General features: G+C 47.4%; 1 protein-coding gene across 3 annotated transcripts in view; it reads left to right on the forward strand.

The window, feature by feature from the left end:
- The first annotated feature begins 830 nt into the window (after nt 1–830).
- The window catches only part of LOC134935967 (zinc finger protein 84-like), a 94,521-nt gene continuing 72,894 nt past the window's right edge, over nt 831–22,457 (forward strand). For 2 of the 3 annotated variants that reach the window (XM_063930829.1, XM_063930828.1), the window contains exon 1: nt 831–991. The gene's annotated coding sequence lies outside the window, so the exon portion shown is untranslated. The remainder of the gene's footprint in view (nt 992–22,457) is intronic. The other variant, XM_063930830.1, reaches the window with a different exon arrangement.

Consider the following 22,457-nt stretch of genomic DNA (forward strand, 5'->3'; position numbering starts at 1 on the left):
CCGCTATTCCCCATGGTCCTTACGGAGTTCCCAGCATCCACTTAGGACGTTAGAGAAATATAACTCTCCACCTGCTGCACGGGGATAATAGGTACCAGCTCAACGCAGTGAAGCCCCCCGCTTCACTTCCACTATGCGCCGCCTCGTTTAGCCCTCGTAAGCTCCAGCCGTCTCTGTATGTTTACAGCACAGCTCTGTCACCGGTGTCGGAGCCTGGGGCGTAAGCGCTACCAGAGGGATCAGCCGACGGGGATCGCCTTTTATATGCTGTCCGCTGACGGCATGCGGACTCCCCTCTGTACACTTTTTTAACCCCTTCAAGCCTATTCTCAATTTATAGATTGACAGTCCTTTACACACAAATGAATTGATTTGTGATTCATTTAATAAACACCTTCCCTCTCATAGCTTAATATACCAACAGTATAAAGTTTATAAACATAGATTATACAACATCTCTCTCTCAAGTTATTGAGGGCTACACTAAACCCACTGCAAACCCATAGAAAAGGGCACTGTATGGCCACAGCTCTGTGTAAATAGACCTGACTGGTGGAATAAACAGCATCACAGAGGATGACACCATTACTGACTGTCTGTGAGGAGAATCTAGACGCTACCCTGTCGGTAAGGTGGGAGACTGTATCTGTGTGCTGAGTTAGTGGGCAAAGGATCATTGGACATCAGCTCAGCAGCGCCGCCATTACTGCAGTACACTCGGTCACATGATTTGGTGAAACGACGACGACGACCGCGTCAGGGAACCCACCTCTGCGTGCCTGAGTGAGTAACGTTAGAGCGCAGCATCCCCGCCCAGTCTCCTCCCCATTGCTCCCTCGTGTCGTGTCCCCCGCCCAGTGTAATCTCGCGGGCGCGCTCCCTGACCGACCACCCGGCGAGCGGCGCGCTCGCTCACAGCAGAAGGCGGGAGAGCGGGAACGTGCGCTGTGACTGAGAGCGATGTAAGAGCCCGACAACAGCGGCGAGGGAGGTGAATGGACTCCCCTGTGTGTGTGTGTGTGTGTGCGGGGTCCCCGGGGCTGATGGGGGCAATATTCTGTGTGCACGGAAGGGGTGCCGCAATTTTACTCAAAAAGTGGAATTATAGGTAAGATAGAGGATGTAGCTGGGAATATGAGGCACAGGACAGATCCACTGGCTTGGGCCCATAGACCTGCAGTTACTATCAGGAGACCAGATGCTACACAATCTTGTAAATTTCAAATAAACTTCAGAGTGATTTTGGTTTCAGAGGGGCCTGTCATTGTGCCCAGTCACTTCCCTGAATTAATGTGTGTGCTGTGAACAGAGGTCCATTGGGTGTGGTGGGTTGTCCCTTGAAGCCCCCATATTCCGCAATCTCCAGGAATCCGTCCATTGCTGTGTAATAAGGCCTCACACTGAGTGTTTAGCTATGGTAGATGCTAGAATCAAGTGGGCTAAGGGACCTTTTCCGTAAGGGGGAGGAGTTACGACGCAAGGGGGAGGAGCTAGGCCAGCGGGATAGTTACTCTACTATCCACGCCATCAACTATTACCTTTAGTAATTTGGTGGTGAGCGAAGCGGAGCGAGCCACCGTGCCCGAAGCGTGGCGAGCCCGCAAGGGTACTTTTCGGGTACCCTGTTCGCCCGTAGCTCCTCCCCCTGGTGACGTAGCTCCTCCCATAGGTACGTCACAAGGTCCCTTCAGCCACTCCGATATAGAACCAACCGTTTAGCTATTGCTAGCATTGCCCTTATACATTTTGGTCTTTAACACTTGCAGCCTGTGTGAGGGTATTGGGCTACATCCGGCAGCGTGTGAGGCTATGTACGTAACCCCATTTCTCTGACGTCCTAGTGGATGCTGGGTACTCCGTAAGGACCATGGGGAATAGCGGGCTCCGCAGGAGACTGGGCACTCTAAAAGAAAGATTAGGTACTATCTGGTGTGCACTGGCTCCTCCCTCTATGCCCCTCCTCCAGACCTCAGTTAGAATCTGTGCCCGGCCCGAGCTGGTTGCACACTAGGGGCTCTCCTGAGCTCCTAGTAAAGAAAGTATTTGTTAGGTTTTTTATTTTCAGTGAGATCTGCTGGCAACAGACTCGCTGCTACGAGGGACTAAAGGGAGAAGAAGCGAACCTACCTGCTTGCAGCTAGCTTGGGCTTCTTAGGCTACTGGACACCATTAGCTCCAGAGGGATCGAACACAGGCCCAGCCTCGGTCGTCTGGTCCCGGAGACGCGCCGCCGTCCCCCTTACAGAGCCAGAAGCAAGAAGGCATCCTGGAAATCGGCGGCTGAAGACTTTGGTCTTCACTAAGGTAGCGCACAGCACTGCAGCTGTGCGCCATTGCTCCCTATGCACACCACACACTTCGGTCACTGATGGGTGCTGGGGGGGGGGGGGCGCCCTGGGCTGCAATTAGAGTACCTTACATTGGCAAACAGCACATAATATAGTCTAAATAACTATATATGTGCAAAAATCCCCCGCCATAATGTAAATATAACAGCGGGAGAAGTACGCCGAGAAGGGGCGGGGCTATCTCCCTCAGCACACTGGCGCCATTTCCTCTTCACAGCTCCGCTGGAAGACAGCTCCCCAGGCTCTCCCCTGCAGTTTCCAGGCTCAAAGGGTAAAAAAGAGAGGGGGGGGGCACTAACTTTAGGCGCAAACTGTATATGTAAAGCAGCTATAGGGAAAAATCACTTTGTGTTAGTGTAAATCCCTGATTATATAGCGCTGTGGTGTGTGCTGGCATACTCTCTCTGTCTCCCCAAAGGACTTTGTGGGGTCCTGTCCTCAGTCAGAGCATTCCTTGTGTGTGTGCGGTGTGTCGGTACGGCTGTGTCGACATGTTTGATGAGGCTTATGTGGAGGCGGAGCAGGTGCCGATAAGTGTGATGTCACCCACTGCGGGGCCGACACCAGAGTGGACGGATATGTGGAAGGTTTTAACCGACAGTGTCAACTCCTTACATAAAAGGTTCGATGACATAACAGCTGTGGGGCAGCCGGCTTCTCAGCCAGTGCCTGCCCAGGCGTCTCAAAGGCCATCAGGGGCTCAAAAACGCCCGCTACCTCAGATGGCAGACACAGATGTCGACACGGAGTCTGACTCCAGTGAGGACGAGACTAATGTACATTCCACAAGGGCCATCCGTTGCATGATTATGGCAATGAAAAATGTGTTGCACATTTCTGACATTAACCCAGGTTCCACTAAAAAGGGTATTCTGTTTGGGGAGAAAAAGCAACCAGTGGTTTTTCCCCCATCAGATGAGTTAAATGAAGTGTGTGAAGAAACGTGGGCTTCCCCAGATAAGAAACTGGTGGTTTTCGAAAAAATTACTGATGGCGTACCCTTTCCCGCCAGAGGACAGGTTATGTTGGGAGACGTTCCCTAGGGTGGATAAGGCGCTCACACGCTTGTCAAAAAAGGTGGCACTGCCGTCTCAGGATACGGCCGCCTTAAAGGAGCCTGCTGATAGAAAACAAGAGGCTATCCTGAAGTCTGTATATACACACTCAGGTACTATACTGAGACCTGCAATTGCTTCAGCATGGATGTGTAGTGCTGCAGCAGCTTGGTCCGATACCCTGTCAGATAATATTGATACCCTAGACAGGGATACTATTTTGCTGACCATAGAGCATATTAAAGACGTAGTCTTATATATGAGGGATGCACAGAGGGATATCTGCCGGCTGGCATCTAGAATTAATGCAAAGTCCATTTCTGCCAGAAGAGTATTATGGATTCAGCAGTGGACAGGTGATGCTGATTCTAAAAGGCACATGGAGGTTTTGCCTTATAAGGGTGAGGAATTGTTTGGGGATGGTCTCTCGGACCTAGTTTCCACAGCGACAGCTGGGAAGTCGACATTTTTACCTCAGGTTTCCTCACAGCCTAAGAAAGCACCGTATTATCAGGTACAGTCCTTTCGGCCACAAAAAGGCAAGCGGGTCAGAGGCGCTTCCTTTCTGCCCAGAGGCAGGGGAAGAGGGAAAAAGCTGCACCAGACAGCCAGTTCCCAGGAACAAAAATCCTCCCCCGCTTCCTCTACGTCCACCGCATGACGCTGGGGCTCCACAGGCGGAGCCAGGTGCGGTGGGGGCGCGTCTCCGGAACTTCAGCGACCAGTGGGTTCGCTCACGGGTGGATCCCTGGGTTCTGCAAGTGGTATCTCAGGGATACAAGCTGGAGTTCGAGGCCACTCCCCCTCGCCGTTACCTCAAAGCTGCCTTGCCGGCTGCTCCCAAAGAAAGGGAGGTAGTACTGGACGCTATTCACAAGCTGTACCTCCAGCAGGTGATAATCAAGGTACCCCCCCTTCAACAGGGGCGGGGTTACTATTCCACAATGTTTGTGGTACCGAAACCAGACGGTTCGGCGAGACCCATCCTAAATTTAAAATCCTTGAACACTTGTATAAGGAAGTTCAAGATGGAATCGCTCAGGGCGGTTATTGCAAGCCTGGAAGAGGGGGATTTTATGGTGTCATTGGACATCAAGGATGCATACCTGCATATCCCCATTTACCCACCTCACCAGGAGTACCTCAGGTTTGTGGTACAGGACTGTCATTACCAATTCCAGACGTTGCCGTTTGATCTGTCCACGGCACCGAGGGTATTTACCAAGGTAATGGCCGAAATGATGATACTCCTTCGAAAGAAGGGAGTTATCATTATCCCGTACTTGGACGATCTGATAAAGGCGAGGTCCAAGGAGCAGTTGCTAGTCAGCATAGCACTATCTCAGGAAGTGCTGCATCAGCACGGCTGGATTCTGAATATCCCGAAGTCGCAGCTGATTCCTGCGACGCGTCTGCTGTTCCTGGGTATGGTTCTGGACACGGAACAAAAGAAGGTGTTTCTCCAGGAGGAGAAGGCCCGGGAATTATCGTCTCTGGTCAGGGACCTCCTGAAACCAAAACAGGTGACAGTGCATCACTGCACGCGAATCCTGGGAAAGATGGTTGCTTCGTACGAAGCGATTCCCTTCGGCAGGTTCCATGCGAGGATCTTCCAGTGGGATCTATTGGACAAGTGGTCCGGATCGCATCTTCAGATGCATCGGTTGATCACCCTGTCCCCGAGGGCCAGGGTGTCTCTGCTGTGGTGGCTGCAGAGTACTCATCTTCTCGAAGGTCGCAGATTCGGCATACAGGACTGGGTCCTGGTGACCACGGATGCAAGCCTCCGAGGTTGGGGGGCAGTCACTCAGGGAAGAAACTTCCAAGGACAATGGTCGAGTCAGGAAACTTCCCTACACATAAATATTCTGGAACTACGGGCCATTTACAATGCCCTGAGTCAAGCAGAATCCCTGCTTCAAAGCCAACCGGTGCTGATTCAGTCAGACAACATCACGGCAGTCGCCCATGTAAATCGACAGGGCGGCACAAGAAGCAGGATGGCAATGGCAGAAGCCACGAGGATTCTTCGATGGGCGGAGAATCATGTGCTAGCACTGTCAGCAGTGTTCATTCCGGGAGTGGACAACTGGGAAGCAGACTTCCTCAGTAGACACGACCTCCACCTGGGAGAGTGGGGACTTCATCCAGAAGTCTTCAAGCTGATTGTACACCGGTGGGAACGACCACAGATGGACATGATGGCGTCCCGCCTCAACAAAAAGCTAAAAAGATATTGCGCCAGGTCAAGGGACCCTCAGGCGATAGCTGTGGAAGCTCTGGTGACACCGTGGGTCTACCAGTCGGTTTATGTGTTCCCTCCTCTTCCTCTCATACCCAAGGTACTGAGGATAATAAGAAAGAGAGGAGTAAGGACAATACTTATCGTTCCGGATTGGCCAAGAAGAACTTGGTACCCAGAACTACAAGAAATGATATCAGAGGACCCATGGCTTCTGCCCCTCAGACAGGACCTGCTACAGCAGGGGCCCTGTCTGTTCCAAGACTTACTGCGGCTGCGTTTGACGGGATGGCGGTTGAACGCCGGATCCTAGCAGAGAAGGGCATTCCAGACTAAGTCATTCCTACGCTAATAAAAGCTAGGAAGGATGTGACAGCAAAGCATTATCATCGCATATGGCGAAAATATGTTGCTTGGTGTGAGACCAGGAAGGCCCCAACGGAAGAATTCCAGCTGGGTTGATTCCTGCACTACCTACAGGCAGGGGTGACTATGGGCCTAAAATTGGGATCTATAAAAGTTCAGATTTCGGCCCTATCTATTTTCTTTCAGAAAGAACTGACTTCACTGCCTGAAGTTCAGACGTTTGTTAAGGGAGTGCTGCATATTCATCCTCCTTTTGTGCCTCCAGTGGCACCTTGGGATCTCAACGTGGTGTTGGATTTCCTAAAATCACACTGGTTTGAGCCACTTAAAACCGTGGAGCTAAAATATCTCACGAGGAAGGTGGTCATGCTATTGGCTTTGGCTTCGGCCAGGCGGGTGTCAGAATTAGTGGCTTTGTCGTGTAAAAGCCCTTATCTGATTTTCCATATGGACAGGGCGGAACTGAGGACTCGTCCCCAGTTTCTCCCTAAGGTGGCATCAGCGTTTCATTTGAACCAACCTATTGTGGTGCCTGCGGCTACTCGGGACTTGGAGGATTCCAAGTTACTGGACGTAGTCCGGGCCCTGAAAATCTATGTTTCCAGGACCACTAGAGTCAGAAAGACTGACTCGCTTTTTGTCCTGCATGCACCCAACAAGCTGGGTGCTCCTGCTTCGAAGCAGACAATTGCTCGCTGGATCTGTAGCACGATTCAACTTGCACATTCCGCGTCTGGACTGCCGCATCCTAAATCTGTAAAAGCCCATTCCAAAAGGAAGGTGGGCTTTTCTTTGGCGGTTGCCCGAGGGGTCTCGGCTTTACAACTTTGCCGAGCTGCTACTTGGTCGGGTTCAAACAGTTTTGCAAAATTCTACAAGTTTGATACCCTGGCTGAGGAGGACCTTGAGTTTGCTCATTCAGTGCTGCAGAGTCATCCGCACTCTCCCGCCCGTTTGGGAGCTTTGGTATAATCCCCATGGTCCTTACGAAGTACCCAGCATCCACTAGGACGTCAGAGAAAATAAGAATTTACTCACCAGTAATTCTATTTCTCGTAGTCCGTAGTGGATGTTGGGAGCCTGTCCCACGTGCGGAATCTCTGCAATACATGTATATAGTTATTGCATAACTAAAGGGTTATTGTTTTGAGCCATCTGTTACTGAGGCTCATTATTGTTTCATACTGTTAACTGGGTATGGTTATCACAAGTTGTACGGTGTGGCTGGTCTGAGTCTTACCCTGGATTCTAAATCCTTTCCTAGTAATGTCAGCTCTTCCGGGCACTGTTTCCCTAACTGAGGTCTGGAGGAGGGGCATAGAGGGAGGAGCCAGTGCACAACAGATAGTACCTAATCTTTCTTTTAGAGTGCCCAGTCTCCTGCGGAGCCCGTCTATACCCCATGGTCCTTACGGAGTACCCAGCATCCACTACGGACTACGAGAAATAGAATTACCGGTGAGTAAATTCTTATTTTTTAACATGGGCTCTATACACTAATAACACGGGGACCCTCATTGTAAAGTAGGTGTGAAGAACGAATATGATGGGGGGATTTGATAACGAAGACAGGGTATGAGGGTGTAATGGGACAGTGAAGAAAGGAAGGGATATGAGGGGTGTCAGACAGGAAAACAGGATATGGGGTGATTGGGAACAAGATAATGGCGTGGGGGATTTGGGATAGTGAGAATAGGATATGGGAGGAGTGTTGTGACAGTGAAGACAAAACATGGTGGGTGTGTGAAATCAATTACTATATGGGAATGTGGGGTAGGGGTGGCAGAACAGGGTAGTGCTGGGCAATAGTTGCAGGACATGTGTACAGGGACAAGATGGCAGGACAGATTGTGCATCGGAGAAGCATACTTTGAGCCCAGAAGCTGGAGCACTGACAGTCCATAAGTGTTGCTGAGGTGATCATAGGTAGATCCAATTACTAGAGAAAGAAAATACCTTTTCTCTGACGTCCTAAGTGGATGCTGGGGACTCCGTCAGGACCATGGGGAATAGCGGCTCCGCAGGAGACAGGGCACAAAAGTAAAAGCTTTAGGATCAGGTGGTGTGCACTGGCTCCTCCCCCTATGACCCTCCTCCAAGCCTCAGTTAGGTTTTTGTGCCCGGCCGAGAAGGGTGCAATCTAGGTGGCTCTCCTAAAGAGCTGCTTAGAGTAAAAGTTTTGTTAGGTTTTTTATTTTCAGTGAGTCCTGCTGGCAACAGGCTCACTGCAACGAGGGACTTAGGGGAGAAGAAGTGAACTCACCTGCGTGCAGGATGGATTGGCTTCTTAGGCTACTGGACACTAGCTCCAGAGGGACGATCACAGGTACAGCCTGGATGGGTCACCGGAGCCGCGCCGCCGACCCACTTGCAGATGCTGAAGAGAGAAGAGGTCCAGAAATCGGCGGCTGAAGACTTCTCAGTCTTCATGAGGTAGCGCACAGCACTGCAGCTGTGCGCCATTGCTCTCAGCACACTTCACACCAACGGTCACTGAGGGTGCAGGGCGCTGGGGGGGGGGCGCCCTGGGCAGCAATGAAAGTACCTATGCTGGCTAAAAATACATCACATATAGCCTCTGGGGCTATATGGATGTATTTAACGCCTGCCAGGATTCCAGAAAAACGGGAGAAGAAACTGTCGAAGTCAGAAAAATGTCTCAATGCACACTGCCATATTTGCACCGCACACTGGTCCGTGCTGCGCATGCGTACGCTCTCCCGTGGAAGCGCATACCCGCAATAGCGTGCACTCGCACGCGCAGTATGCGCATTTACGGTAGAGTTTATGTGATCGTAGCGTGCGACTCATTCGTTACAAAAGTTCACAATTAATGTCGTTTATAGATCATGTTCCCCTCAATAGTTTCTGTAAGTTTGGTTTAGATAGAATGTCCCTGAGCGGAGGAATCCCTCTTTGTATTGTACGAAGGGTCTAACAGGAGTCATACAGCAGTATTTGGTACCCATCGGAAGAGTATTTAATTAGCAATATTCCGGTGTTGGTTTGGAGCGTATTAATCGCTCGTGCGAATAGTTATGAACATAAGAAGTTTATGTCCATTTCTATTATTTACCCATACTCAGGTATGCGGCGGGAAACCCAGTTTCCCACCCACCTGAGCCGTTTAAACTCAGCACAGCCCACCTGTATGAATCAACCTATGACCTTTGGTTACAGTACAGGGCCGAATTCCTGTGTCCAATAAACTGAAGGATTGTAGGACCAGGAGATTGCATTGTGTGTGGGGCATAAATAGGCAGGCCGACCACATCCAGCGCTCACTCTCTCATCAACGGTTATCTGCTGATAATCGGGAGCTGGATATCGAGGCGCAGGCGATCATACCCTTTGTGCGTAAGTTCTCTCCGTAATCATTGTCTTTCTGTGAGCCAATTCCTCTCTCTCCCTCTGTGTCTATTTCTCTCTCTCTATTTTCTCTTTTCTCTCGTAACTCCCCTAGACTAAACTTTATAGTATTGTATTGTATTGTGTTAGGCCAGGATAGTATTGTAGTTTATCCCTTAGTTAGGTGTTTGGTTAGGAAGTCTTTGTTATATTGTAGTGTATCATTTGTACTGTGTTACTCTTTTACAAGTATACTAGATATAATACAGATAATAGGCTTTGGAACCCTAAAACAGTATCTGTGTATTTACTATAGTGTTAAGTGTTCACTTGAGCGTCGGTGATGCTCAAACAGCTTTGTAGGTAGTCAGGCTACACAAAGTTGCATTTACACCCTGTACTCACATTAAAGGTATTCTGTGTGTTTCGTCGGTATAAGGTTTAATATCAAGGTATAGTGTTGTGAGCGTCTGCATCGCTGGTGACCTCCTCGTGGTCTCGAGTGTATGCTACGCCATAGCGAATCTTTCCCCTAGACATAACCAATAACGTGTCCTGTGATCGCTGGGCCGTGAGCGAACGTGACGCTTGAGCGTCTCGCCTACGGCTGAGCGATCGTTACGCAAATAGCGTACCATTACGGTATTTCTTAAGTAAACAGCGTACAGTGTTCTTAGCTTCATAAGGGTTGTTTATACGACATAGGAATTTAGCATTGTCAATTGCGGGCTCGCCCGGTCCTTTTCACATCTGCACTAGGTAGATCAGCAGACTTTATCCCCCAGCAAAAGGGTGGGAGGTTGTCTCACAGTTGCTGACGGGATAAGCGTCTGCTTCGCTTAGGTAAAGAGTGCTGAAGGAACCCGGTAACCGGAAGTAAGAACAAAACGCTTGTGTCTTTTAAAACTGTTTATTTTTCTTTTGTCTTGCGTACGCACGCATATACCTGCATTTCTTTCCACTTGTATATTTCATTTTTCGTATATCACTATTCCTGTTTGCCAATTTTATAGTTGATAGAAAGTGCAAAAAGAGATTTGCTGTTATTTAATAGTAAAAGTAATAATTAAAGTATAGAACACGGTTTTGTCTTAGAGACGAGGCAGCCAGTGTGCAGTGTGGATTGCGGTGGATGATCAGGGATCATCTACATTGATAAATATTGTGTTACGGTGGATCCTCTGCATTGCGTACACGTGTCGCTAACAAAGACTAGCGTACGCAATCCGAAAGGCAGACGCACGCAGCGTACATTACGCAACGTAGCGTCTGGTTACGTCCACGTAGCTCAAGTTGTGATAAAGTGGATTTTAGCGCAAAGCGATAATTAGCGCAAAGGCGATAAGTAACGCACAGCGGTAGATAACGTGACGCGGTAAATAACGCAAATCAATTTTTGGAAAACCCGAAATTTAGTTTAACAGATCCTGCTCCTAATTAGTAACACACTTGGGCTGAAGACAAATTTCTGCGCAGAAATAGAGGTAGAAACAAAAGTGTACATGTGTTGAGTGAGTGTGTTTATACAATTTTAAAGGGGGAACCAAAAGGAAAGTCGGGTACTCGTTAAGGAACATACGTGTAAGTGACATATACGGTGGCCAGGGAGGCATCTCTGGTTAAATAATATTTGAGCATTAGAGTATAGCGGACCATAAGGTAACAAGACCAGGAGGTCATAAGGTAACAAGACCAGGAGGTCATAAGGTAACAAGACCAGGAGGTCATAAGGAACAAGACCAGGAGGTCATAAGGTAAAAAGGTCCGCTATAAAAGTCCAGTGGCACAACGCCTGGGGTGTTGGTGCAGAACCCATATAGGCCATTAAGCTCTGGCTGAAGGAATTCGCAGCCGAAATTTTCGATTCCACTGGTCGCTCCGCACATAAGATTAGTTGCTTATGTGCTGAACGATTGTACCGCACGTAATTGTGTGCATTAGTAAACCTGACCGGTACTATTTGTGTACGAAGGTCATAAACGCTATTTGTACATTCTGACGTGATTTGTGTAATTTTTTATTTTTGGAAGGGAAGTTCGCTGGTCACTCAGGAACTATCTAACAACCCCAACGTTTACTGGAAAGAGTAAGTGTCCTGCGGGTATCCCTCATATGTTCCAGTAAACTGAAGGTTCCATAGGGGCCCTGTATCGAGTACGCCAGCACCATATCGGTGTGATCAGGTCGTATTGGTCGAGGTGGGCGAGTGAGTGGGGTACTCGGTAAACCGCCACCGCCGGCCTACTGTGGAGTAATTTGGTTGTCTGTAAAGGCTTGCTGAAAACCTTGATACAGAAAATCCAAGGAGGACTAAGCAACACCTACAGACGATGGGGGCCAGTTGCTCAGGTAGGGGGCGATCAACCCTGGTTCAGGTTGATTCGGAGAACCGACCAGTTGGGTCGGCAAGATACATTATGTGTGAAAAATACGGTAGTCACACAGAGGTTTTATGTGATGAATGGGAACGAATGACTGTACAAGACAGGGACAAATTCCCAAGAATAGGTAGTTTCAGCCCGGAAGTGTTACAAAATTTAAGGAGGAGGATATGTCTCGTAAAACCAACAAAGAGACGAATTCAGCATTATGATTATTTACAGTTGTGGCACCAGGAAGGTGAGATACAGAGAGGTTTGGCTCTGGCGGCAGGATCTGGGGCAGTAAGGAAACTGATAGCCACAGCTCCTCCTCCACCATATATATCAGGAGAGAAGTTGATTACGGAGAAAGACGCACTGGGTTGTAAAACTAAAACTCTTAGTAACCATGTTAATGTTAATGATGTTAACCAAATAACCCATGCAAGTATTAACCCGTGCAAGTTGTACCCTGTTTTGAACCTTCCCCAGGAGTGTGATCAAGAAGACGATCCATCAACAATTTCAGCTCTCTCTCTTGCAGCCACCATTTCAGAAACTACAGTAGGCACATCAACAGCCACGAGATTAGTGAAGGCCCCTAGCGGGGGGATAGGTGAGGTCGTGTCATCAGGTAAGTACGGCACCATGCATTACACTGAAACACTTACACCCCAAGCTGTAGAATCTACACAGAGTGAAGTTATAAGAGTTAACCCAGTTAAGGTGATAGTAGTTCCCAATGGGAAAACAGATGCATCAGGAGTCACACCCATCAGGAACATCGCCATGTATTGCCCGTTCACTAGAATGGAATTAAGGACCATAGTGTCTGAATTCCCAGACCCCAGAAAGGATTTAGTGGCAAGCCAAAAATATATCAGGGATCTAGGAAACACTTTAGAGCCCAATAATAAGGATTGGCAGGTAGTGCTAAGAGCTTGCTTACCCCCCAGTGTCGACCCAGTTAAATTCTTGGCTGATTGTGGACTAGACAAAGAGGTACCACTTACAGATGTGTACGACCAGGATAATGTAAAAAGGATAAATTTGCAGCTAAAAGAATATTTCCCAGCCGTTGCTAAATGGAATAAACTATTCTCCATTAAACAAAAGGAGTCTGAAACGGCAGCAGAATATTTCCACCGGGCATTATCAGAAATGGCAAAATACACTGGTATAGAAGACATAAAGACCAACCCAAACCATCGAGAAGTAGCAGTATCTGTACTGATGGATGGTTTGAAAGAAACATTAAAGGCTAGGGTACAGACCACGCAGCCATGCTGGCGAGGTCTGTCAGTGTCCACTTTGAGAGAGGCTGCTGTTGATCACGACAAAAACATCACTAGGCACAGGGAGTCGCAAAGTGATAAGTTGATGTCTGTAAGTATACAGGCGCTGACCACAAGGCAGCCTGCGTATGTACCACCGAATCCTGTGGGTAAGGCAAGTATGATAACATGTTTTTCTTGTAACAAACCAGGACATTTTGCACGAGACTGTAGAGTAAGAAATGTACAAAGATCTTTTCAACCCCCCAGACAACAACACCACACACGACATTGGGAGCAGGGTCCACAGAGGCGGAGTTTTGAGCCACATACAGGGGAAACAAAAAGATATCCCCCAAACAGAGATTGGCACGCCTCTGGTAGTTCCCAGCTAACCCCCGCACAAGTAGTTGCTGCCAATGGGATTCAGGGCGGTCAGCATGCCCAATAGGGGTGTGGCCATACCTGTAATCTGCAACCAGTTAAATTGATTGCCAGTCTTGGAAGCGAACCAGAGATTGCAATCAATGTGGCTGGTAAAACTTTAAACTTTCTTGTAGACACAGGGGCGGCCAAGTCAGTGATAAATTCGACAGTGGGCATGAGAACCACTGGTAGGACAGTTCCAGCCATAGGAGTAACAGGAGTAGTCCAGCATTACCCTGTTAGCAAACCAGCAGAGATTACAATAGGACCTTTGCATACCAAGCATTCCTTTTTGCTGGCTGCATCGGCACCTACCAATCTCCTGGGAAGAGACTTACTATGCAAAATGGGTTGCGTCATCTATTGTACTCCTGAAGGTGTATTCTTGGACATACCTGAGAATCACGCTCAGGAAGTACGAGACATGTTAGACTCCCCATCAAAATTAATGTCACACACCATTATGACAAATAGGAACCCATCCCAGGTAGAAGAGATGACATCTCAGATACCAGAGTCACTTTGGACAAAAGATGGACAAGACACTGGATTAATGGCAAACGTAGCTCCAGTAGTAGTGCAAGTAAAAGATGGTAGGATAGCTCCAAAAATCCCACAGTATCCTCTGAAGCCAGAGGTGGAGTTAGGAGTTTTTCCCGTAATAGAGCGCTTGCTACAACAGGGCATTCTAGTAAGAACGTCCAGCACAGCAAATAGTCCCATCTTCCCTGTTAAAAAGAGTGGGGGGAGGGGTTACAGGCTAGTGCAGGATCTAAGGGGGATTAACAAAATAGTCGAGAGTCAGTTCCCCGTAGTGCCTAATCCAGCTGTCATCCTAATGCAAATTCCTCCCACTGCCAAATTTTTCACTGTTATTGACCTCTGCTCCGCTTTCTTTTCGGTACCTCTGCACCCTGACAGTCAATATTTGTTTGCATTCACATACAGAGGAGTCCAATACACGTGGACTCGATTACCCCAAGGTTTCATAGATAGTCCAAGTATATTTTCTCAGGCTTTGCATGATTGTTTACAGTCTTTCCAACCGGAAAGTGGATCAGTGTTGATACAGTATGTGGATGATCTACTACTGTGTTCTGATTCATTGGAGGCATCCCTGAAAGATACGAAACAGCTCCTGTTTCACCTTTCAGACACAGGTCACAAGGTCTCCAAAGACAAGTTGCAATTATGCCAAGCTAAGGTAAAATATTTGGGACACTGTCTAACACAAGGACTGAGACACCTGACCGCTGATAGAATCCAAGCCATTAGAGACATGACACTACCACAAACCCAGCAACAGATCAGAACGTTTTTAGGAATGTGTGGGTATTGCCGTAATTGGATCCCAGGGTTTTCCATATTGGCACTACCTCTGCAGGAAATGGTCTCCTCAAACAAACCTGATCGGATTTCGCATACAGACGAATCTGAAACGGCATTTGAGAGACTCAAACAGTGTCTAACGCAGGCACCTGCACTAGGTATGCCAGACTATGGGAAACCCTTTGAACTATACGGAACAGAAAGTGCTGGGTGCGCAGCAGGTGTACTAACACAAAAACACGGTGACGCCAGCAGGCCAGTTGCATACTACAGCGCTCAGCTAGATACGGTAGCGCGGTCCCTCCCCACATGCTTGCGTAGCGTTGCGGCGATAGCATTGCTAGTGACGAAAAGCGAAGATGTCGTGCTAGGCCACAACCTCACAATCCATACACCACATGCAGTATCTGCCTTATTAAATTCTGCCCAAACCAGACATGTCTCATCAGCAAGGTTTACGAGATGGGAATTGGCATTAATGGCCCCAGTAAACATCACCATAAGGAGATGCAGCGCATTAAACCCTGCAACATTTCTCCCAGGTGTGCCTGGACAGGCACAAAGGGTGGGAGGTGAGAGTGATGGGGAAGGAGGATTTTATACAAAGGAAGATGCACATGATTGTATGGAATATTTGACCCAAAATTTTACCGCAAGGCCTGACATCAGTGACAATCCACTAGAAGATGCAGAACTCACGTTCTACACGGACGGTAGTTGTCACAGACAGTCAGACTCGGGAGACTTGTGTACTGGATACGCAGTCGTAGATGACCAAGACACCATAGAAGCGGAACCGCTAGGCCCACCTCACTCAGCCCAAGTTGCTGAACTGGTCGCCCTAACCAGAGCATGTGAATTGGCTAAGGGTAAGTCTGCCAATATCTACACCGATTCTAGATACGCGTTCGGGGTAGTCCATGATTTCGGAGCCCTATGGCGGCTCAGAAATTTCATGACGGCAGCTGGCACACCGATAGCGCATGCAGCGTATATAAAAAGGCTTCTAACAGCGATACAGGAACCCGACAGAGTGGCTGTTATCAAATGTAAAGCACATACGTATAGCCAAGACCCAGTATCCCTTGGTAACAGCCGAGCAGACGAAGCTGCAAAGCTTGCAGCTGCTACCCCCATACGGACAGACACCACACAGTTGATGGTATTTAATACCATCAACACACAGAAGTTGTGTGAGATGCAGAATTTGTGTTCCACTCAAGAGAGAGCAGTCTGGAAGGCAAAGGGATATGGCCAGGAGCCCTCAGGGCTCTGGACGGATGGACATGGTAAACCAGTGGCCCCCAGGGCATACCTTCCATGTCTGGCTGAAGCAGCTCACGGGCTGACTCATCTAGGCAAGGAGGGGATGTGCAAATTGGTAAGAGCATACTGGTGCGCCCCAGGATTCTCCTCTCATGCTGGTAAAAGAGCAATGTCATGCCTTACCTGTCTGAGAAAGAATATTGGAAAGGCAATACCTACAGAACCCTCCCATATCCCACCTGCCGGCGGCCCTTTCCAAGTAATACAAATTGACTTCATCCAATTGCCCCCATGTAGAAACTTAAAGTATGTACTTGTCTGTATAGATGTTTTCTCGAATTGGGTCGAAGCTTTTCCAGCAGCTACAAATACCGCCATGTTTACAGCTAAGAAAATTGTGCAGGAATTTGTATGTAGATATGGTATCCCTAGAATCATTGAAAGTGATAGGGGTACCCATTTTACAGGTGATGTCTTTCAAGGAATGTGTAAGTTGATGGGAATTGATAGCAAGCTGCACACTCCGTACCGTCCACAGGCGAGTGCGAAGGTCGAAAGAGTGAACAGCACTATTAAAAATAAATTGAGTAAAGTAATGGCAGAGACAGGATTGACGTGGCCAGAAGCTTTACCCATTGTTTTATATAGCATCAGAACCACTCCCAGGTCCCCTCTTAATCTGTCTCCTTTTGAAATTCTGTTTGGTCGACAACCGCATGTCATGATTAACCCTCAGGATGATTTGAAATGTAACAATGTAGTAACTGTAAAGTACTTGATTAACATGAGTAAGCAGTTGAGGAGTCAAAATGATAATCTGAAGTTGGTGATTCCTGATTTACCAGATAGTAATTGTCATGACATTGAACCTGGGGATTATGTAATGATACGAAATTTTCTACGCTCAGGTTGTCTTATTGATAGATGGGAAGGACCATACCAGGTCTTATTGACTAGCACCACAGCATTGAAGGTTGCTGAGAGAGAGACTTGGGTCCATTCATCCCACTGCAAGAAGGTTGCTGACCCAGAGAAGTCCCGTGATAAGGAACAGACGGTAGAGGTTGTATCACTGGAGTGTCTGTTCCAGGAGGACTGAGGCGGCACCTGAGCCTTGAAGATCGAAAGCAGTTGTCGACTCCCTTCTCCCTTTTATTGTTTTTCTCCACTTCCCATCCCTTCTCCCTTGATATTTCTTTTTCCCCTTTCTCATTCTTCTCCATTTCCTCCTCAAAGATGGACTTGCCCAAAGAGACTGTGATCCGGATTTTGATGTTAACCATGATGTTGACCAGAGCAGTCTGTTCCGGCGAGAGTACCATAGAGGTCGAGAGAGGTTCTGGAATGGGTTCCGATTATGATGATGGAGGCGTAGTTTTCCAAGATCAACCAATCCAACAAGCAAAGGCGAGTATCAGAAAACGATCCGATAGAAGAAATTGTGATGGATTGTTAGCTGAGGAAAATTGTATCTGTAGGCTCTGTGGTAATCTGGTTGAAGATGGATGCATAAAGCAATGCCAATCTAGTTTTAATATCCATATGGACCGGCATCCATTGAGTGACTATCACTCTCTAGTGGGTAACGTGTTGAACCAAACAGATTGTTGGGTATGCTCTCAAGTACCTCAGGGTCACAGCAAATCAGGGCTAGTACCATTTCCTTTAACGTTAGGGGAAGTACTTGAGCTAAGTGGTGGGAGACCGGTGGACCGGAGGTTTAACATCTCCAGCCCTCCTAGTTTGAAGCTCCACCAATACCATGTGGATAGGTCCCTCTTATGTTTTAACATCTCCAATCCTAGAAAACCGGGAAATTGGGAAGTGTCATGGAGCAACCTTACCATGACCTTTTCACACAGAGCAGATAGAATGCCTACAGATACAGAGCTTGTACGCCACATAGCCAGTAGAGGAAAATCTTTCCGGTATAGGTATACCTTAGGAAATAGAATTACTAAAGTGGGAGAGGTATCACCAGGATACTGTGCACATATCATACAGACTGATACGTGTATTAGACAGATGGAAGAATTAGGGTCAGGAGATTTCACCTGGAAGGTTTGTAACATGGTCATGTCCTTCTCCGTCCCTTATGTTCTCCCCGATGATGCATATTTCATATGCGGGAGAAAGGCGTACAAGTGGCTTGCCCCAAACTCTGAAGGATTGTGTTATATTGGAAAAGTATTGCCTGAAGTGATGACTGTAACACATGACAAAATGAAGGACATACACCGTGGTGCCCAAGCTCCTTATACTCACACTCACTACGAACACCGAGTTAAAAGACAACTGTCAGAAAGGTTAGAGCATCCGGCCTCTGATCTTATCCATGAATCCACCGGGATTCAGGTTCTGGTAGCGTTAGATTTCACTCGTACCGCTCGAGGAGTGATGAATTATAAATACATTTCCGCACTCGCCAATTTGTTAGACAATATCACTGAAATGTATGATGACACGTTTAGATACACTGGAAGAGAACTTCAAGCTTACAAAACAGAACTAGTTCAGCATAGGATGGTTCTTAATTACCTTACAGCAGTAACAGGCGGATATTGTGTTACATTGGCAACACAGTACGGTATAAAGTGTTGCACGTATATCACAAATAACACCGAGGATCCGGTAGAGGTCATAGACCAAAAGATGGACGATATTCTGCAATTAAAGTGGGAATTTCGTCGGAAACACAATCTCACCCTTGCTGCTGTAGGTAATGAGCTGACTGGTTGGGTGTCATGGTTGAACCCGCGAAATTGGTTCTCCGGTTTGGGAGAGTGGGCTCAAGGAATCATAATGGATGTTGGAAAGTTTCTCCTGTGTATCTTAGGTGTCGTTATATCTATTGGATTGATATTTAGATGCGGGCAGGCTTTGATGAGGTGTAAACAAAGTACGAAAGTGATGAGCTTGAGGAGTGAGGAAACTGTAATTAACCTGGATTTGATTTATGACCCAATGCTAGAAACCATGACGTAATGATGTAATGAGTATACGGTCCGTCTTTCACCCATTTCTATGTTTTCCTCCGAGGTACAAAGACCCACGTAGACGAAGGACCTGATGAGCCAAGGGGCCGACAACGGAAAGATGGAAAGAAGAAGAGCAGACGACCTGATATACAAGATTTTATGGACAATGCCATGGGTACCCCAGTTTCCCTAGGAACTTTAAACTCACGCTAGCCCAACATTTTTTGTAAATCCATGGACGTTGTTTGCTTTACTCACGATTTATGAGCAAAAGCACAAAGAAGAAGACTGCAATCAAACGACACCAATCAAGACCTCAATCGACGAACGTACATTAACCTGACATAGAATATCATTGCATTTTTCGTAAGTGTTCTTTATCTTCATCTCTGCAACCCTCAGGTAATAACACACATAGTCGATAGGGAATACAGGCACAGATAGCAGCAACCACATACCCCCCCAATTCATGTATCATCAACTAAAATGTGCATCCCCATTGTGTTACAACCACAGCCGAAATGAGCTCGGTAGAGTTTGACAGCCCATCCACAGACCTGTACCACAGGATAAGAAGGAATTCAAATGTATACTTCGCAATACCTCGAAGCTTGATTTACCACACGTACGGCACGATGATACATGACCCCCCCAAACATGGACTCATACACACATGCTCCTGCTTTCTCACTAGGTCATACTCTCTTCACACCTACTCCATTCTTCCTCCTTTCCCCACCATGGAAATCAATTAACCCCTGACTTACATTTTTCTCCTTAAAAATTTTGTGGCAGTTATTATTGACTGCCAAAGGGTGGACTGTCGAAGTCAGAAAAATGTCTCAATGCACACTGCCATATTTGCACCGCACACTGGTCCGTGCTGCGCATGCGTACGCTCTCCCGTGGAAGCGCATACCCGCAATAGCGTGCACTCGCACGCGCAGTATGCGCATTTACGGTAGAGTTTATGTGATCGTAGCGTGCGACTCATTCGTTACAAAAGTTCACAATTAATGTCGTTTATAGATCATGTTCCCCTCAATAGTTTCTGTAAGTTTGGTTTAGATAGAATGTCCCTGAGCGGAGGAATCCCTCTTTGTATTGTACGAAGGGTCTAACAGGAGTCATACAGCAGTATTTGGTACCCATCGGAAGAGTATTTAATTAGCAATATTCCGGTGTTGGTTTGGAGCGTATTAATCGCTCGTGCGAATAGTTATGAACATAAGAAGTTTATGTCCATTTCTATTATTTACCCATACTCAGGTATGCGGCGGGAAACCCAGTTTCCCACCCACCTGAGCCGTTTAAACTCAGCACAGCCCACCTGTATGAATCAACCTATGACCTTTGGTTACAGTACAGGGCCGAATTCCTGTGTCCAATAAACTGAAGGATTGTAGGACCAGGAGATTGCATTGTGTGTGGGGCATAAATAGGCAGGCCGACCACATCCAGCGCTCACTCTCTCATCAACGGTTATCTGCTGATAATCGGGAGCTGGATATCGAGGCGCAGGCGATCATACCCTTTGTGCGTAAGTTCTCTCCGTAATCATTGTCTTTCTGTGAGCCAATTCCTCTCTCTCCCTCTGTGTCTATTTCTCTCTCTCTATTTTCTCTTTTCTCTCGTAACTCCCCTAGACTAAACTTTATAGTATTGTATTGTATTGTGTTAGGCCAGGATAGTATTGTAGTTTATCCCTTAGTTAGGTGTTTGGTTAGGAAGTCTTTGTTATATTGTAGTGTATCATTTGTACTGTGTTACTCTTTTACAAGTATACTAGATATAATACAGATAATAGGCTTTGGAACCCTAAAACAGTATCTGTGTATTTACTATAGTGTTAAGTGTTCACTTGAGCGTCGGTGATGCTCAAACAGCTTTGTAGGTAGTCAGGCTACACAAAGTTGCATTTACACCCTGTACTCACATTAAAGGTATTCTGTGTGTTTCGTCGGTATAAGGTTTAATATCAAGGTATAGTGTTGTGAGCGTCTGCATCGCTGGTGACCTCCTCGTGGTCTCGAGTGTATGCTACGCCATAGCGAATCTTTCCCCTAGACATAACCAATAACGTGTCCTGTGATCGCTGGGCCGTGAGCGAACGTGACGCTTGAGCGTCTCGCCTACGGCTGAGCGATCGTTACGCAAATAGCGTACCATTACGGTATTTCTTAAGTAAACAGCGTACAGTGTTCTTAGCTTCATAAGGGTTGTTTATACGACATAGGAATTTAGCATTGTCAAAGCCCGCCGAAAAGGGGGCGGGGCCTATTCTCCTCAGCACACAGCGCCATTTTCCTACACAGCTCCGCTGCTAGGAAGGCTCCCAGGCTCTCCCCTGCACTGCACTACAGAAACAGGGTTAAAACAGAGAGGGGGGGGCACTTATTTGGCGATATTATTATATATTAAGATGCTATAAGGGAAAACACTTATATAAGGTTGTCCCTGTATAATTATAGCGTTTTGGTGTGTGCTGGCAAACTCTCCCTCTGTCTCCCCAAAGGGCTAGTGGGGTCCTGTCCTCTATCAGAGCATTCCCTGTGTGTGTGCTGTGTGTCGGTACGTGTGTGTCGACATGTATGAGGACGATGTTGGTGAGGAGGCGGAGCAATTGCCTGTAATGGTGATGTCACTCTCTAGGGAGTCGACACCGGAATGGATGGCTTATTTAGGGATTTACGTGATAACGTCAACACGCTGCAAGGTCGGTTGACGACATGAGACGGCCGGCAAACCAATTAGTACCTGTCCAGGCGTCTCAAACACCGTCAGGGGCTTTAAAACGCCCATTTACCTCAGTCGGTCGACACAGACACGGACACTGACTCGTGTCGACGGTGAAGAAACAAACGTATTTTCCATTAGGGCCACACGTTACATGTTAAGGGCAATAAAGGAGGTGTTACATATTTCTGATACTACAAGTAACACAAAAAAGGGTATTATGTGGGGTGTGAAAAAACTACCTGTAGTTTTTCCTGAATCAGATAAATTAAATGAAGTGTGTGATGATGCGTGGGTTCCCCCGATAGAAAATTATTGGCGTTATACCCTTTCCCGCCAGAAGTTAGGGCGCGTTGGGAAACACCCCTTAGGGTGGATAAGGCGCTCACACGCTTATCAAAACAAGTGGCGTTACCGTCTCCAGATACGGCCGCCCTCAAGGAGCCAGCTGATAGGAGGCTGGAAAATATCCTAAAAAGTATATACACACATACTGGTGTTATACTGCGACCAGCGATCGCCTCAGCCTGGATGTGCAGCGCTGGGGTGGCTTGGTCGGATTTCCTGACTGAAAATATTGATACCCTTGACAGGGACAGTATTTTATTGACTATAGAGCATTTAAAGGATGCATTTCTATATATGCGAGATGCACAGAGGGATTTCTCTATCGTCCCAGTGGATGCTGGGGTTCCTGAAAGGACCATGGGGAATAGCGGCTCCGCAGGA

The sequence above is a fragment of the Pseudophryne corroboree genome, chromosome 6 (genome assembly GCF_028390025.1).
Source record: "Pseudophryne corroboree isolate aPseCor3 chromosome 6, aPseCor3.hap2, whole genome shotgun sequence".
Taxonomy (NCBI): domain Eukaryota; kingdom Metazoa; phylum Chordata; class Amphibia; order Anura; family Myobatrachidae; genus Pseudophryne; species Pseudophryne corroboree.